The sequence below is a fragment of the Garra rufa genome, chromosome 16 (genome assembly GCF_049309525.1).
Source record: "Garra rufa chromosome 16, GarRuf1.0, whole genome shotgun sequence".
Classification (NCBI taxonomy): domain Eukaryota; kingdom Metazoa; phylum Chordata; class Actinopteri; order Cypriniformes; family Cyprinidae; genus Garra; species Garra rufa.
In genome coordinates, this window is record NC_133376.1 from 30,311,388 (window position 1) to 30,328,182 (window position 16,795).

At 36.2% G+C, this 16,795-nt stretch overlaps 1 protein-coding gene across 1 annotated transcript in view; it reads left to right on the top strand.

Annotated features, from left to right (window-relative positions):
• The window catches only part of pdgfc (platelet derived growth factor c), an 82,933-nt gene that overhangs the window by 33,384 nt on the left and 32,754 nt on the right, over positions 1–16,795 (top strand). The window lies entirely within an intron of this gene.

Consider the following 16,795-nt stretch of genomic DNA (forward strand, 5'->3'; position numbering starts at 1 on the left):
TTTTATATATCATACTTTGAAATTTATATAGAATTTATTCCTGTGATGAAAAGCTGAATTTTTATCAGCTGTTACTCCAGTCTTAAGTGTCACACGATCCTTCAGGAATCATTCTAATATGCTGATTTATTATTAGAATGATCAATGTTGGATAATATCAACAGTTGTGCTGCCAAATATTTTTTGGAACCTGTCATATATATACACTTTCTTGCAAGATACTTTTCTTTTCCCACGTGAGTCAGTCCGTGTCAGTCGTGCTCTTTAACCAATCAGATGTGACCTCGCCATTTCAACCAATCATAACCCGCCAGGAGCGCAGCCTAAATCCTGTTTACATGAAATAAACCTGCTCCAGAGCAGGTTTAAGCTTGCAGAGCTGTTGCTATGACAGCAAGTCCAGGATGAGCTTCGAAGAACCAAACAATCCAAGATCATGCCAAATCGTCAACAATCAAATCCAGCTAATTTAGTTAGCGAGGTACGAAGAACGGACCCCTGTTTTGTAAGTATCTGTTCGTCACAGAAATCTTCAGAGATGCAAAAGTTTACGCGTTTGGCATAACATAGACCTTGATGTGTTATTAAAATTTCCTCTCCCGGTTTCTAAAGTTGAAATCATCTGAAATGTTCTTGGGCAGTAAAACAAAAATGTTCAAAGGCACCAATAACAGGAACGTTTCCCTTTATAAGGAAGTCAGCGGTTAAACAGAGCTTAACGTTTTATGAGAAAACCCAATGGCTACCTGTCATAGATACCCTATTAGTCTGATTGCTGACTGTCTTCTGCTATTTCACAGATGATGTCATGTCTAATTCAGGGCCCTTCTGGTCAGAGGTAAGTTACAGAGACCCAAAGCCACGTCTAACTATGTAAACAGAGCATTGTGGTGAAAGTAAGCATGAGGCAGGCAGTACACCAGACGTCCATTAGAGAATAACACGCACACGTGTTTTGCTTAATTGAAGACCTCACCAAATTGTTAAAGGATGTGGTCTGTATACAACATGAGCAAGCCTTGTGTGTGTGGCCAGAGCCGCAAACACAAGTATGCAAGCAGCTGACGTGTCGGAAGAGTTTAATTTAAGTTTGTTTCGCGCACACACAGACAGGCACGCTTTGTTTGAGAAAAGCCACAAAGATATTTTAGCCTTGTTTGGTCCAAGAGTGGTTGGCTAGATTTAATAGGGACGTTTGTATTTTTGCATCTTCCCCTCGTGCAAAATCATACTTAGGCAACATTGTTTTTAGACTAACAAGTAATTAGAAAATGGCAATAATCTCTCTTCCTTTCATTTGACACGTGTAATGTAAAAATGCCATGTCCCAGTTTACATTAATATGCAGAGACAACTATAAGCCATCTATAAGTGTTTTCCCTGAAAAGTGTAAACATTTTGGTTCCACAAGACAGAGTGGAAGGGATGTTTGGGAAACATTTTTGGAAGAAAATAATTTTTGCAATTCATGTTGTTACCTCTAGTGGCACCAAAAGTACACTTTTAAAAAGGATAGTTCATCTAAAAATGCATGTCTCTGCAAACCTGTGTTCTGTATTTAGAATTTATATTTTATTAGGGCCCGAGCCCAAAAGGGCGAAGGCCCTATTGTTCTTCTAAGGATTCTTATTTGTTTTTTTTTTTTTTTTTTTTTTATTTTTATTTTTTTTCAACCGTTGGGGCACTTTTGGGGGCCTTAACATACTCAAAAACTCTTGAAAATTTGCACACACGTCGGAATCTGCCGTCGTCCGGACGCCACAGAGGCTGGGACCCGGGCGTGGTTCAGGGCCTCTACAGCGCCCCCTGGAACACAGTTTGAAAACTTGATGTACTGCGCACACATACTTGCGCGTATTGATATGAAACTCGGTACACATATAGAACTCATCGAGCTGAACAACTTTTGTACTCTATGTCATGGGCTCCACGCAACAGGAAGTGAGATATTTAGGGCTGTTTAAAAAGCGCATGCTCTGGAATTTAACGTACTCCTCCCAGGAATTCCATGGGATTGTCACCAAACTCGGTCAGCATGATCTCAAGACATTGGGGACGCTAAATTGCGAGGAGATTTTTGATATCTCGAACGGTTTGGCCGTGGCAAGGCGACAAAGTTATGGCGAGAAATGAGAAACAGGAAGTGTCTAATAACTGTTGCACACATTGCCTGATTCTGATGAAACTTCACCAGTTTGTTCGTTGTATGATGCCGATTCCATAAATGTGACTATTATGAGTCAAAGTTATAGCGCCACCAACTGGCAGCAGGAAACGTGTCATTTTCAAAATGCTTTGAAATCAGCCTCTTAATTTTACTCGATTTTCTTTAAACTTCATCAAAATCATGTCAAAACACGGCCGATAAGAATATGTAAAGGGGTCGATGATAAATCAAATGCTGTTGCCATGGCAACGTGTCAAACTTTAAAATTACATTCCTGTCTTTTCGAGGCAGATAACATGCTTAGAATTTCATGAAACTCAACACACACATCAATATTAATGATAGTTAGACACTGGCAAAAGGTCATAAATGGGCGTGGAGCAGGCACTCTATAGCGCCATCTTTTGACAAAAGTTGGGGGGTTAGTTTTTCCTACAGTCACCAAACTCTGTACTTATATTGTTCTCATCAATCTGGACAACTTTCTAAATCAAACTCATTAGCTAAGACCAACAGAAAGCCGGCTATTTTGATTTGAAGGTGGATTTTTTGAAAAATCAGGTAGTAAACAAATTCACACTACTCCTAAGAACAACCAGCTGTTCACACCAAACTTTTTTAACATGAAGAGAAGATTCTGAAGATGTTAAATTGCGAGCGGATTTTGGATATCTCGAACGGTGTTGACATGGTGATTTTTTAAAGATGTAGTAAAAACATAACCCTAATTTTTTATATCTTTAAAGTGCAGCATCCAAACTCTTTAAAACTTTTTTCACACAGAGATCTAATCATTCTGAGCAAGTGCTGGAAATATAAATTTTATACAAGCTTCAATGAATTAAAGAAAATTAAAAAGATAACTCAGAAACCTGCTGTCACTCTGGTGAATGTCTCTACAGTATGTGTGTGCGTTCAGTCAGGCACAGAGAAGCTCATTATTGCAGGGGGGAGGGGTGAGAGGCAGAGAGGGTGACAGAGTAGAGAGCCATCCTACAAACCATCTTTGAACATAATGCACATACTGTATGTAGTGTAATTACATAAATATGTCTGATCTTTGAGAGTCTGATATTTTGAGAAAATATAAAGGGTCACTAAGTCTTTCATTGTTCGTATTTTGCAGTTGTTGTTTTTTATTTATTTTGTACTTAACTGTACCATGAACTTGTCCTATTCAGTCACATAGCAAAAGATTTAAAAAAATACAACTTTTTAGCATGATCAATTTATCTTCATTGATAGACAATATTTACATAGTGTTATTTATTGAATATAAAATAATAATAATAAAAAATTAAGACAAACTTTGACAACAAAACAAACGTTACTGTTATCTCTTCAAAACATCTGAAAACCATAATTTTAAGAACAGTTATAAATATATATATCACCCCGTTAAAATACTCAACTTGATTTTTAAAGATATTTTGAAAGAATGGAGCGTTTATAGAGCACTTTATTGTGTATTGCTGTACACCCACATGAACTGTGTTCATGTTCATGTTAATTCACAGTACATAAACTTTATATGAATACTTTTTCTTAGCTTAATATTAATTAACATTAATAAATGCTATTTATTTATTGGTCATGTTAACTGATATAGTTAATTTTAACAAATGAAACTGGATGGCAACATTTTATATTTTGTGTGTATGTGTCTGTGTGTTGATTTTAAAGTGTAACCCTTTTAATTCTGTAAACTTAAAATCCAAACTAGCAGATGGTTACTGTGAATGCATGTGCCAACTGGGCACCGTCTTCCTTATTGATTCTTAGTTATGACAACAATTGATTTTATACAAAAATATATTATACAAAAATTGTAAAGATAGGTAACAATGACATTTAAGCAGAAGTGGTGGATATAGAGGAAGCAATAATAACATTTTGCTATCATCATGAATTACATGTTCTTATTTGTAGCATACTGGTTCACAGTTGGCATCTATCTGAAGTCCTTGCATTGATTGCATTTAATTAAATCAACATTATATTTGGTCAGTCTGATCTTGAGGCCTTAGAGATGTTAAATTGTGAAGATCTTGAGTTTTCATTAAAGGGCATGTGCGGGGTGGCCTGACAAAGTTTGATGTTTCTGCATAGACATAGAAGTGGTTATAACTTAGCCTGAAAATGTCTGATCTGCCACAAAATTCACAGGTTTGGTAAGAGTCCTGGCCTGAAGACACCTAAAGACCAATATTCAGATATTATCATAGCACCACCTGTTGGCAGCAGGATATCTCATATATTTCACTAACTCAAACATACCAAGGTCAGTCTGCACCAAACTTCATATGTTTGATAATAGTGCTGGCCTGAACACATCTACATGCCAATAATCAGTTATAGGCATAGCGCCACCATCTGGCAGTGGCAAGTTTGGCACATTTAAATGACTTATGACATATTTTTTCTACATTTACTGTATTAAAAGCATACTGCCCACCGTTTGCTGATTTCCTGAAGCCACCGGTCGGCGGTGAGCCCAGGTGCGAGGGCCCGTTCATCGCTGCTCGCAGCTTTAATTTATTTTATTTTTATTTTGATCCAGTGTTGTTTGGACTATGGACTAAATATAGCCTGCATGTGTTCCATATTTTATTTTATTTTTATTTTTTATTGTATTTTATAATATTTAAATTTTATTTAAATTTAATTTTTTTTCTTTGTATTTTTATTATTTTTTTTTTTTTTCATCTAAAAATTTAAATTGTCATTTACACCTTCATGTCTCTGCAAACCTGTGTTCTGTATTTTAGAATTTTTATTTTATTTTAATTTATTTTATTTTATTTTGATCCAGTTTTGTTTGGACTATGCCTGTGTTCTGTATTTTTAATTTAATTTAATTTATTTTTTTATTGTATTTTTATTTCATTTTATTTTTTTATTTTATTGTATTGTATTTTTTTATTTTATTATTTTATTGTATTTTTATTTTATTTTCATCTAAATATTTAAATTGTCATTATTTACACCTTCTGTATTTTTGTTTTAATTATAGCCTGTCTGTGTTTATTTTATTTTTATTTATTTTAGTTTTATTTTTTTATTTTTTTTATTTTGATCCAGTGATGTTTGGACTATGGACTTTTGTTTGAATTATAGCCTTCCAGAAATTATAACTTTTTACTTTGCCTAAAAAAACAAGTCTACCAAGAACAGAGGTGAACAGTAGATCACCATAATGGATGTGTGAATCTGCATGACTTACAGTGTGTCTCACTTCCACATGCTTTTATTTTCCCAGTTGTTGCTGTTAATTTTAGACCTGGCTTAAAGCGTGAGTAAAGTGAACTTGAAGAAATAAAGCACCGCCCTGATGATACTTGATCTGATAATCATTTTAACAGCGACGAGCTTAAGCTCACAGTCAGCCGTTCAGCAGTTTAAACCACATGAAGTGAGACATTAGAAAATGCTTGTGGAGAGAGACAGAGGGAACAGTCATGCTAACTTCAGAATCAAATTTCCTGTCGGGCAAGTGCTTCCCAAACACATTCATACACACGCTTATATTCACCCACCCACCAAGTGGGATAGTTCAGTGTCGACATTTGGCCATACGATAGCATGTGCGGATGTTACGGAGCTCTCTGAGAGGACGTGTTAATGGATGAGCCTCATTCTGTGAGCTGTGGAGAGGGAAGGTTTTGGTGGCCTGTTAGGATCTTAATCGGGTCTTGGTAAAGTGCCTGCGGGATTCTGTTACTCCGCATGTGATGACACAACAGCAACCTTATGCTCGTGCAGCATTTAAAGGGATTTAGTTCAGCCAAGCTTCACTTGAACTTGCTCTTTACCACTGTTTATTTGTAAAAATACTTGTATGTGACGATAAACATGTTCAAACAGTAAACTAGTTTGAATTACTCAAACGGTATGATTTTTTTTTTTTTTTTTTTTTTTTACAAAACTGGCATACTGGTGCAAGCCCCTAAGCAACATACAAAGCGTCATTAATTGGCTGTTCGCAAAAAGCTTGATTGACAGGCGATCTGACCAATCATAATGCAGAGTTTGCCATTTGGTCTGACAAACAAATCAAACAGAAGAGTATATTAACTTCTGTGGACTTAAACTTGTAAAATTGTGTCTATTGATGTCTTTCCGTGGTTGAAATAAAATACGTTCTGATGTTCATTCATGTTTATTTCATGCTTTAAGTAATAAAAAAAAAAGATCTGTTCATGTGTCGATTGATCTAAGACAGTGGTCAATCATGACACATTAAAGACTCAAAAAAGGTATTTATTGTTCGAATTTCTTTAAAAAATGACAACATTTTAAAGCAGAGACCTTGTTTCATATCAGAAGTAACCTGCTCTGTCTTGTCTTTTGGCATGTTTTCAGTTTCCTCTTTCCGCAGATCCCTGTTAAGTGCATACACTTCTGACTAATGGTTGGAAAACTTTTAGAACTATTAATAACACACAACTAATTCTTTCACTAGGCAAATAATCCAACTGTAAATGGCCATTCTGCCCTCCAAAGGCAAAGCGCAGTAACTACGCATTTGGTCAAAATTGAGTTAAGGCTTAAAATGGATTTTGTGACAACTGTTTTGTCTTGTGGCAAAGTCTCCTGGTTCAATTTTGTACCAGAGAAACGAGAGTGTTTCAGAGAAACAAGAGTGACAACATGTTTGACTAGCTGGCGTAAAAACTTTAAAGGCATTTTTCTCAGTTTCAGTGTTGGCGTAGTTACTGCACCTTGCCCTTTGGAGGGCAGCATTAACAGAGGCCAGAGACGCTGAAGACAGACACAAAGATTAGAAAATACTGTAGCAGGCAGAGTAAACTCACTGTTCACAATACGCAAAACATTGGAAAAAATTGCTGAACTAGGGGTGAAGGGTTTATATGAATGTATTTCGAGGGAAACTGTCTTCAGAAAAGTTTAGATGGTATTTTCTGTTCATCTTGCCTTTGTATAATGCAAATTAATGTAGTATTTAAAAGTGCAGCACTGCTTTGTTTACAGCAGTGAGCAAGGAAACGTTGTATTGCTGCTGTTCCATAAGCGCCACCTGCTGTCAGTGAGTAATTTGCATTCCCATTCAGCCCATTTGCTGTCTGTCTGGAATGACATGTAGAAACAGAACAAACTTAGACTAAATTCAGAAGAACTGTGGCAACATCTTGAACATGCTTCAAGAGACCTACCTGCAAAGCTACCTGAAAACTATGCACAAGTGCACATAGGGCAAAAGCTGCTTTAAACACAATGAATGGCCACACCAAATGTTGATTTATTTTAGTTAACAGAAGTTAATTGATAAAGAAAATCTATTTATGGCATTGTTTTTGACAGCATCATCATTTTACAGCATTTTTACACCAGTGCCTAAAACTTTTAACAGTACTGTAGCTTTGCAAGTAAAAGCATCTGCATTCTGGATTCAGTCTTTCTCAGTTTGTTCTGATTCTTCATGTCATTCCAGACAGACTGGATGAGGATGAGATCAGATCTCTGTGTGGAGCACTGGCTGTCTCACTGGATTATTACAATTAATGGCAAAATGAATGTTTGGAAATGGAAACCGATATTTCCTACTGACACACTACAGCAAAAGATTGAAATAACTGACTTAAAACCATCTTTTAGCTGGTGAAATACTAGTGTTCTAATAATTTTGGCCACCACTGTAGTTAATGTGACAAGTCAGCTATTTTTCAAGTCTTCTGAAGCTATATGATAGATTTTTGATTTGTGGTCTGTCTGTTACACTTACACCTGAAATATTGTGCATCAGTATGGAAATCTGTTACATATTTACATGCTTTTTATAATGCTTTAGAGTTGTTTGACCCAGGAAAATAATTAGTTTAAACAAATGCATGAGAATGAATCTATAAAATTAGATTTTCCATTTTTAGGTGAACTGTCTCTTTAAGAATCCAACTGCAATATGAAAAGACCATGCAATATCTTGAATTTAGCAAAAGATATCACTATTGGAGGGATTTGTTTATGTACGTTGTAGTGTGATTTGTGACCTGTGTTGAAAAGGACGTATGTGTGTGACAACCAATGTCGTGGAGTTCATTCAAGATGTCAGTCAATTGCCTTTTGATGTTGGCCTTGACTGAAACCTTGACATTTTGCTGCTGATTGCAGGAGGGCAGACAGATGATGCTGAAATTAGAAAATAGATCTATAAAAATAAAAAATGAAAGGTTTGAGGCATTCACCTTGACCTTATACAACATCTGGTTAGTAAGTTTACGCCTAATCAGTAAATGTAAACACTTACTATTAGAGTGAAGAGCTTTAAGTATATATGGAAAACAGGTTTGCCACTTAAGTGATGCTAAATGGCCAACAGGAACTGAGCAATTCGGTGAGTCAAAGCATCAGACTCCTGTGGTGAGTCTCCATACAGAGCATCTGCACGGCAGATTGAAACATTCCAAATAAGTCGACGCTTTTGAAGCCAAATTATTTTTTAATGGTATGATAAATTCCCATGCTGCGTTCCCCTCACTTGTCTCTCCCCCCTCACTCTCCTTTTCTATCCTTCTCCCTGCTTCTCTTTGCTGCCCAACTGTAAACCTTAAAGCAATAAATATGAAAAAGCCAGAACTGGAATTTACAGCACCTGTAGTTACCGCCGCAAACCCTTAATCATGAGCAGATGTAGGAGCGACTTAAAAGCAGGGGGGTAAAATCAGCATGCACGGGGGGGGGGGAAATGGTAAGCGTGGGGTACAGTTTCACCAGCCGGCTGCAGTCAGCTCCCGACATATGGGGGATTAAAACACAGACAGCGCTTGAACAAGTCCCTTGGAATCAGAAACATTAGCACTTTATGTTGTTAAACGCTGTTACGGGCACTAGCGTCGATCTCCAGCGTGAACTTTCTAGAGTGAAATGAATACGGACATCAAGGCCTTCTGCCAGACAACTGGGAAATATGAATTGAGTGAAATGTAGTGCTATTATGCCAAATTTCCAACTGGAGGTTTCGAAAGCGTTTTTAAGAGCTCCATTGATTGTTATGCTCTTTTCTGTAAGCAGTAACACTGCAGTTTCTGAACCCATTAAAGGAGTAGTTCACTTTCAGAACAAAAATGTACAGATAATGTACTCACCCCGTTGTCATCCAAGATTTTCATGTCTGTCTGTCTTTCTTCAGTCGTAAGGAAATTGTTTTTTTTGAGGAAAACATTTCAGGATTTCTCTCCATATAATGGACTTCTATGGTGCCCCCGAGTTTGAACTTCCAAAATGCAGTTTCAAATGGCTCTAAACGATCACAGCCGAGGAAAGAAGGGTCTTATCTAGCAAAACAATTTATTTTCTAAAAAAATGACAATTTATATACTTTTTAACCTTAAATGCTCATCTTGTCTAGCTCTGTGTGTACTCTGTGTAGAGATTAAAAAGTATATAAATTTGTAAATGTTTTTAGAAAATAACCAATGGTTTCGCTAGATAAGACCCTTCTTACACAGCTGGGATCATTCAGAGCCCTTTGAAGATGCATTTAAACTGCATTTTGGGAGTTCAAACTCATAAGTCCATTATATGGAGAGAAGTCCTCAAATGTTTTCCTCAAAAAACATCATTTCTGTACGACTGAAGAAAGAAAAACATCTTGGATGACAAGGGGGTGAGTACATTATCTGTAAATTTTTGTTCTGAAAGTGAACTACTCCTTTAAAAAAAAGCATAGGCCTGAGCTTTGGTTTTAAGTGCAATAAGCTATCATAAAGTAACATTTTCCTTACTGCATTTCTCTTGATTGAAGCCTAAATGTGCATTGTCAAATTAGAGGGATAGTTCATCCAAAATAAACAGTTCTGTAATTACCTGCATGTCGTCCCAAACCCGTTTGACTTATATCTTCTGTGGAGCATAAAAAGATATCCTGAAGAATGCCTAATTTTGTCTATACAGTGAAAGTGTTAATACATCATGATGAGTTGAGGTTGTTGTGAGTAACATTTTCTTCTTTCTCTCTGTTTTTTGTTTGTGTTTAGACACTTGCCCAGGTCCAGATGCACATGCTCACGTGTATGTCTGTGCCATCTTTGTTTCTACCGCTTCCAGGTTAATATTTAACTCCGGACTCAGTCTGAGGTCTAACATGTGAACAAGGCACAATGGTAGCACTGTGAGCCCTTATTTATTCATGCTCAGCTTCCTACCTTAATCAGCGTAGTGCTCTCCTCAGGAGAGAGAGAGGAGGGAAAAAAAGAGAAATGGGTCAAGGAAAAGTCATGTTTGAGGTAATGCACCCAAGGGGCCAGCCTCTGATCATTATATGACATTATTTAACCCAGAGATGAGGTCATCTCAAAGCATAGACACGGAATCTCTCTCAATTCCTACCGAGCCTAAATTTCAAAAATCAAACAAGGAAGTTTTAGTGTCAAAGCTGAGGTTTAGTTTCAATGACAAACCTTCATTCTGTCAGTGAACATCAACCATTATTGTATTTGTGCACTTCATTTTTGGGATGTTTGAGGCATTACGAAGTGTTATTTTTCCTTGCATTTTTGTATTTAAACTGCAAAATCCCTCTCACTTATTCTTTAAGTTTTTTTCCCCCAAGAAATTATGTACGGAGTGTTTCTCAGAGGCATGCGGCGGCGTATAATTACCCTGTTCTGTTTTAAGAGCTCATTCGTTAAAAGGCATGTAAAACGCACTGTTCCTTGTTTAAGTATCAGTCATAATATGCTGTCGTCTTACTTTTTAAATGGAAAATCTTAATGAACAACAGGTTTTTATGACTCTTTGGACAGTAGTCTTATCAGCACCATTTGAAGTGGTTTGTTGGGGTTTTAGATACAAGATGTTACTAAATCCAAGGTTGTGCAAAATGTATTGTTCTTTTTAATATTGAGCGTGAATGCTGGTTGAATTTGCCCTGCATCTCAGGAAGTTGACAGGAAGATGAGTTTTACTGATCTTGAATTAAGTGCAGTCACACATGGAGGGTTTTTAAGTTTTGCAACAAAACAAACAATAAGATCATTTAGTCTGATAAATCATACCTACAGATGAAGTCAAAAGTTTACATACACCTTGCAGAATCTGCAAATGTTATTATTTTACTAAAATTAGAGGGATCATACATGCATACATTTTGTTATTTTTTTTATTTAGTACTGGCCTGAATAAGATATTTCACATAAAAGATGTTTACATATAGTCCACAAGAGAAAACAATAGTTCCCCCATTCAAAAGTTTACATACACTTGATTCCTATTACTATTTTGTTACATGAATGATCCACAGCTGTGTTTTTTTTCTTTTGTTTAGGGATGGTTGTTCATGAGTCCCTTGTTTGTCCTGAAAAGTTAAACTGCCCGCTGTTCTTCAGAAAAGTCCTTCAGGTCCCAGAGATTCTTTGGTTTTTCAGCATCTTTGTGTATTTGAACCCTTTCCAACAATGACTGTATAATTTTCATTCTTCTTGTTTTCACACTGAGGACAACTGAAGGACTCATATGCAACTATTACAGAAGGTTCAAATGCTCACTGATGCTTCAGAAGGAAAAACGATGCATTAAGAGCCAGGGGTGTAAACTTTTAAACAGAGTGACAGTGTGAACATTTTTCTTATTTTGCCTAATATCACTTTTTTTTTTTTTTTTGGTACTGCCCTTCAGAAGCTACAGAAGATAATTGCATGTTCCCCAAAAGACAAAATAAGTTAAATTTACGCTGATCTTAATGCATCATATTTCCTTCTGAAGCATCAGTGAGCGTTTGAACCTTCTGTAATAGTTGCATATGAATCCAGTAGTTGTCCTCAGTGTGAAAAGATGGATCTCAAAATCATACAGTCATTGTTGGAAATTATTCAAATACACAAAAATGCTGAAAAACCAAAGAATTTGTGACCTGAAGGGTTTTTTCTAAAGAATAGCGGGCAGTTTATCTGTTCAGGACAAACGAGGAACTCATGAACAACTTTCACTAAACAACAACAAAAAAAAAAACAGTATTAAGAATAAAGTGTATGTAAACTTTTTTGAACAGTCATTTTTATAAATTCAACTACTATTTTCTCTTGTGGACTTTATGTAAACATCTTTTATGTGAAATATCTAAAAAAAAAAAAACATGCATTTTGTATGATCCCTATTATTTTGGTAAATTCTGTGTATGTAAACGTTTGACTTCAACTGTATATGCGGTATTAAAAGTAATGCTCCCAAAAGGGATTTCACAGAAGAACAATTTTGGGTTCCCAAATTACTTCTACTTTCATTGTTGAGTTCTTTACAATAACTGTTTTACACTGTATAGAATGTTTTGCACAATAGAAACGTTCTATAGATGTCAAAGATTCTTAATGGAATCACAGATGCCAATAAGAACCTTTAAGTCAGCTGCGTTTTCCAAGTTGTTTGCAGATCTTTTTTTAAATCTAGGAAATGCAGTGTACATGGTCCATAAAATGGAAGGCATTGTTAATCAAATATGAACATTTTGCATCCTATTTGCTTGTTTTGGTACTAAATTGATATTCTGGATTTAATTGAAATTGAGTTGGTTGTATTCATTTAATTCTAAATGATGCAGAGCACTGACTCACCCTCCATTTTATTTCCAGTAAGACATCAGCTACATCTGCTCTTGTTACATTAGCATTTTGAGAACAGGAATTCACCTTATACTTCCTTCCAAGAACTTGTAGCAGCTTACAGTCACAGGCCTCAATAAGAAAGGGCCTGTCTTAATGCCAGAAACCTAAGAGAATTATAAACATTAATACAGAGCTTGACAAGAAGCTGTCAGTCAGCTGGGCAAATGCTGTAACATGCTGAGGAAAGGCCCTTTCTTTTTCATTTCAAGGGACTTCAAAGACCTTGGCAGCTGCAGCCGACTCCTGATCTGTTTATATAACTGAGTCTATAAAGGGTTTAGGCTTGTGCTGCAAACAGATCTGAGGTGTTCAACACTGTTCCACGGGCCTCGGGCTCTTTTGTTTGGATATGTTTCACACAAAATGCTCCTCAACTCTGGAGAGCATGAATGATCTTGCTTTGCCTCCCAAACATTGAAAATGTGTCTATTCTACGTGGGCAATAGTTAGCAGGGCATGCCAGGTTTCTGCGTGCCAAATGCAGTTTTTTTTTTTTTTAAGGGTACTTTTTGGATGTGCACAAAGTTTGACTGTTCAAAGTGACTTGTGTATTGTCTTTCACATCTCCTCCCTCGAGTGCAATTAATCACGACATGAGAAAGAGACATCAAAGCAGCCTCTGTCATGTTTACAGAGAGAAATTATATCAGTCGTCTTTTCTTTTTTCCACTCTAAATTTTTCCTCCTGCCTATTATAAACAAGTCACACAGAGTCTTAGTCAAACATATTGAATTTTGATTTTCTAAACAGATTCTTTTTTTATCTTCCTCTCTCTGCTCTTTCCTTCAGTTACGGATGTCAGAGTGATCGGATTTCTATCTCTTGTGGTTGCGGACACACCTCAGGGGTTAAAGCTGTTCCCCAGAACTTTTCCGAAACCCCAGTGGTTCAGTCGTTTCTCTTCCAGTGACTCCTGAAACATCATTTAGTATTAACTTCTGCTTGTGATGGGATCTGTCATCCAGACCATGAAGAGAATAAATAAGCCATTCGCCAATCCTAACAATAAAAGAATTGACAAATAAACAGAAACTGGAAAATTAGTATTGTTCTTTTTACTCATTCTAACTTTGGTTCCAACCTGTATGACTTTCAGTCTTCTGTGAAACTACAGAAAAAAATATTTGTCCATACAGTGAAAGTCAACCTGTTTAGGACTCCCATTGTGCCATGATAATTAGCACTTGCCGGAAAGGAAGCAGTGACTCATTTTTTTGATAGCTTATCCGTTGTGTATTGATGTCTACAAATACAGCACAGGAAAGTGCTGGGGTTATAGTTCCTGTGTTATGTAATTTAGATAGCCCGGAAAGAGCATTGCAGATCTTGTACCATCACTGTAACAGATCAAGATACCTATTGACACTCTGGCTTTGCCACACAACTTGAGGGAGCGCTGTGTGTGTGGACACGTGTGTGTTCAGGGAGTGGAGCGTGAAAGAAAATCTGTGTGCATTTCCCTTGGGTGGGCTCTGAATGTGACAGGCCTGTAAAAAACAGCACTGGTGTTGCATTTCAACAGCTGTCTGTTTGCATCAAACATCTTTTCTGAACCTAGTACAACAGGATAAGATAGATTTCAATCCTCTTGCAGAATTCAATAACATTTTATTGGACAGGAAACAAGTGTCCATTTCTAAGTATTGCTTCTACCTAGTTTGGAACAGTATTTTCAGGCTGGCTCTTTATTAGTTCTCTTTGCTGTGATGTAACGCTTGTGAAATGTTGGCTGAAGTGCATCAGCAGATGTAAAAAGACTTGTAGGCTTTTCTTACCCCACTTAACCCTGGATTAATGTCCTTTTAAACCCCAGGTAAAGGCCAGGTTGTTTTGACTTAAAGGGATATTTCACCTAAAAATATAATTATCCCATGATTTACTCACCCTCAAGCCATTCAAGGTGTATGACGTTCTTCTTTCAGATAAATACAATCATAGATATGTTTAAAAATATACCGGCTCTTCCAAGTTTTATAATGGCAGTGAATGGCTGCTGAAATTTTGAAGTCCAATAAAGTGCATCCATCCATCATAAAATGAGCTCCACATGGCTCTAGGTGGTTAATAAAAGCCTTGTGAAGTGAATCAATGCATTTGGGTAAGGAAAATATCCATATTTAAAACTTCATAAACCGTAATCTCTAGCTTCGCTAACTTTGACAAACACAGTGGAGAGAGCCGAACAAAACAACATTTAGGAATTAGAAGTATGAAACAAGGATTTACAAAGAAATATGTCGGAAAAATTCAGTATAAGCCAAGAGGAGACTCTGAACACGCATACAACAGTTAGCGGATGTGAGAGGTTATGATTTGTAAAGTTTTATATAGGCTACGGATATTTTTTTTCTTACACAAATGCATCGATTCTTTTTAGAAGGCCTGTATTAAACTTCTGGAGCTGTGTGGAGTACTTTTTAAGGTGGATGGATGCACTTTTTCGGACTTCAAAATCTCAACAGCCATTCACTGCCATTATAAAGCTCCGAAGAGCCAGGATATTTTTTTAATATAACTCTGATTGTATTCCCCTGAATGAACAAAGTCATATACACCTAGGATGGCTTGAGAATGAGTAAATCATACACTGAAAAAAACAAAAAACACAATTTGTTTAGTAAACTTAAATTTGTTATCCTGCTGCCTTAAAATTTTAAGTTCAGTCAGCTCAAATAAGTTTAGTCAACTTGAAATGTTAAGTTGTACTAATAGTCAACTTAGATATTTGAGTTGACTTTAAAAAAGCTGGGTAAGTTACCTGGCTGTCTTAATTTTAAGTTGAATCAACTCAAATATCTAAGTTGTCACTTAGCACAACTTAACATTTTAAGTTGACTAAACTTTGAGTTGACTGAACTTAAAATTTGAAGGCAGCCAGGTAACAAATTATGTTAGGTTGATTCAACAAATAGTTTTTTTTTTTTTTTTTTTTACAGTGAGGGTAATTTTTTCATTTTTGAGTGAACGATCCCTTTAACCCTGGGTTATGGAGTTTGAATGATAAAATGACACATTGTTAAAACAAACAAGCAACCAATCATAACGCCTCAGTGGTTACCTTATTAAATATTCATGCACTTTGTACATTCTCACAAATGATGACCAATAACTAAATTTAACCAATGCAGATATGCATGGCCATATTTCTACTGATGGACAAGTGTTTTTTATATATATATATATATATATATATATATATATATATATATATATATATATATATAAACTTGTGTGTTTGTCACACATTGTACTTGTTTAATCAAAGTTATTAATCTCAAAAACATCCAAAAAAGCACTTTACAAATACAGAATGTTACATCTCGAATCCTGACTCCTGAAGACTAATTACTAACCCAGAGTAACAGTGTGAAACAAGGATTAAGTGAAGACAATTAAGAATAATGACCTCTGGGTAACAATTTCAAGTGAAATCGTATTCTATGAGCTTGTTTTCCCTTTCCTGGCAAAGCTGCAGGTAAAATGTGCTTTTATTTGTTCTGTACTGAAGAAGCCATTATACTTTTTTCCTCTGGGGAGGAACAACTTGCTAAATCTTGTCATAACAACAAGGCAAGTAAATCAGTAAGTAATCATCAGAAGCGCTGAGCTCAAAACGACTTCTTCAGCCTTAGATTTCTCTGAACTATTAAACTATCAGAGCTCTTAAAGATACAATTGATTGTAGCAGCACAATCTGTCCTAGTAGCCTTCACAAGTTTCCTCCACCCAAACAAGTTTTTTTTGACGTAGCTTTAATTCTTATCTTACTGCTACAACTATGCCATTGCCAGCTGTTGTGTCACTATAAATAAAACTTTATAGCTACTGATTGATCGTTCTTATCTAGATATATAGTGGAATGCTATTATGGTGAAGCAAGATCAAACCACAATATTGCTTTGATACACAAGCATATGCTGTGTTAGCAAATGGTAGAACATCGTTCTGCTGGTTTTATGGTATTGACAAGGCAAAATCATTTCCGTGGTTTCCTTTTATCGCTCCCTTAAT